The following is a 2,678-nucleotide window of genomic DNA, read 5'->3' on the forward strand; positions in this document are numbered from 1 at the left end:
CGAGGTTGGAAGGAAAGCCGGTACCTTGTGAGAACCGGAACAGAACTGGTGGGAAAAAAAGGGGAAGGTTTAAAAAAATAAAACAAGAGACTGGATTCCTAACAGGCGATCTTTTGCGGCCAGTCGTCATGACGTGGCACAGTGGATCACCCCACACTTTTGCTCGCGTTCAAAGGATCGGTTTAAAAGAACAGAAGGAAAGGTTGAGCCCCCTCTTCTGGTTCATCGAGAACACGGCAAACGATTTTTAAAAAGGGGGGAAATTTGAGTGTGGGGTAGAGATATTTTCCCAAGAGAGAAGACGGGGGATGTGCATGATCTCTCTCCCCAACATATTTAAGCAAGTAAAAACGAGAGATTTATCCCCGACAATGCAAGGGCCATCCAACTATGGCATCAGGAATGGGCTCTGTGGAACAGACAGCTAGATTGTATTCCTAAAGCAAAGGTGTCAACAAAGCCGGGATATTTAGAACAGGAGAGTCATCATAAAAAAGGGGGGGGAATCATATTCGCGTGGTTTTTCCTGCTGTTCCTTTGCTATTCTTAATATACTGCGAGCCTCACTGCTCGGAATCCTCTCGTGCTTTGAGTCTTAGAAGCCCCTTCCTTTGTTGGCCTCTGCTCTGCCTCCAGTGGCGAACTGCGGACTCGCCTTTCTAATTGGAGTTAGCTAGGCTTCAAGAAGCACTAGCGCCTAGCTTGTCTCTGTGGCGCAATCGGTTAGCGCGTTCGGCTGTTAACCGAAAGGTTGGTGGTTCGAGCCCACCCAGGGACGCGTTTATTTTTTTTCACAAAATGATTTTCCCCTCCTTCCTCTTTCGGACTCGTATGATCGTATTTGTGAAAAGAAAGTGCAAAATGGAAGACTCCAGTTCTGGCAGCGATTCCAGGAAACTTCTACGAACTGGATAATATATGGGATAGGGAAATGTATACCAAAATAAAGATGATAATGAAGAAAGAGCACTCTGACCCAAAGTCTGTCTTTTCTTAGGAGAGAAAAAAAAGCAGTTGTGTGTTCCAGCCATGCAAACAAAGTCCTCTGTTGAGTAATATCTTTACTGGCTCACAAAATTAAAATTACAAAATAAAAAAAAAATTACCAATGAAGCAGCTCTGGAGTTCTCCAGACCAAGACAGTACAAAATTAGGGTTTAGCATGAGTAATCAAAAAATGGGGCTAGATATGATACCCATGGCTATTTAAACTGGGTGGTGAGCAAGGCCAGATGGAGTTTTAAGTACCATGGGCATCATACTGTATTTAGCTCTTTTGGACTAATTAATGAATTAAGAGCTTGAAGAAGATTTCTGAAGAATGCCAAAGTTCATTTGTAATATTTTAGTGATCCAATAAAAGTTTTGCACAACCTGTGTGTTCTGTCCCATCAAGTCAGAACTGACTTATAGTGACTCTAATGGGGCTTTTAAGGTAAGTGAGATATTTGAGGGGTGGTTTTACCAGTGCCATTCCCCCAGTGAGTTTCCATGGTTGAGCAGGGATTCGAATTCTATTCTCCAGAGTCCTAGCCCATTACTCTATCCACTGCATCACATTGGGAACCCCTTATGCAACCTAGACATGTATTTATCCTCAAGCAGGTTTCCATTACATATATTTTGAGGGAAAGAGTTTTCAACCTGCTTTTAATTCAAAGATCTTGGCTGATCAGCTTACAGGTACTACTAGACCACCCAGAACTTAATCAATCTTAATCAGTCGTCGTTTAGTCGTTTAGTCATGTCCGACTCTTCGTGACCCCATGGACCAGAGCACGCCAGGCCCTCCTACCTTCCACTGCCTCCCGGAGTTGTGTCAAATTCATGTTGGTCAAATTCATGTCCTAGCCCTAACAGGAGACTGCTCCCCAGCATTCCATCTGAGTACTGATTAAGATTGATTAAGTTCTGGGTGGTCTAGTAGTACCTGTAAGCTGATCAGCCAAGATCCTTGAATTGATCTTGAGAATCCCCTGGACTGCAAGGAGAACAAACCTATCAATTCTAAAGGAAATCAACCCTGAGTGCTCACTGGAAGGACAGATCCTGAAGCTGAGGCTCCAGTACTTTGGGCATCTCATGAGAAGAGAAGAGTCATTGGAAAAGATGTTAGGAAAGTGTGAAGGGAAGAGGAGAAGGGGACGACCGAGGATGAGATGGTTGGACAGTGTCTGCGAAGCAACCAATATGAATTTGACCCAACTCCGGGAGGCAGTGGAAGATAGGAGGGCCTGGCGTGCTCTGGTCCATGGGGTCACGAAGAGTCGGACACGACTAAACGACTAAACACACACACACACTCTGACAAGCTGTACTTTCTGTACACTGCAGACAAAAACAACCAGAAAAATCGGCAGCAGCTGAACATGCCCTGAAACAAGCTGGACATGAAATTCTATTTCAAAACACAGACAGACTGGACAACACCAGCAATCATTATGTTAGACTGCACAGGGAAGCCATTGAAATCCACAAACATCAGTAGAGCTTCAACAAAAAAGAAGAAAGTCTAAAACTCAACAAAGCCTGGCTCCCAGCACTCAAAAATGCAGCCTGCAAAAGGTCAATGAACTCTACCCAGCCACAAGGACAAATGATCACTGCACACAAAAGACCAGCTAACAACACCCATCAATCACAGTGACAGATCATCTCTCCCCTTTATCACAACAATA

General features: G+C 44.2%; 1 non-coding gene across 1 annotated transcript; it reads left to right on the top strand.

Annotated features, from left to right (window-relative positions):
* Window positions 1–704: 704 nt before the first annotated feature.
* TRNAN-GUU (transfer RNA asparagine (anticodon GUU)) lies at window positions 705–778 on the top strand. Its single transcript has one exon. It is a non-coding gene; the product is annotated as a tRNA-Asn (tRNA).
* The last annotated feature ends 1,900 nt before the right edge of the window (window positions 779–2,678 follow it).

This window comes from Pogona vitticeps, chromosome 6 (genome assembly GCF_051106095.1).
Source record: "Pogona vitticeps strain Pit_001003342236 chromosome 6, PviZW2.1, whole genome shotgun sequence".
NCBI classification, from domain to species: Eukaryota; Metazoa; Chordata; class Lepidosauria; order Squamata; family Agamidae; genus Pogona; species Pogona vitticeps.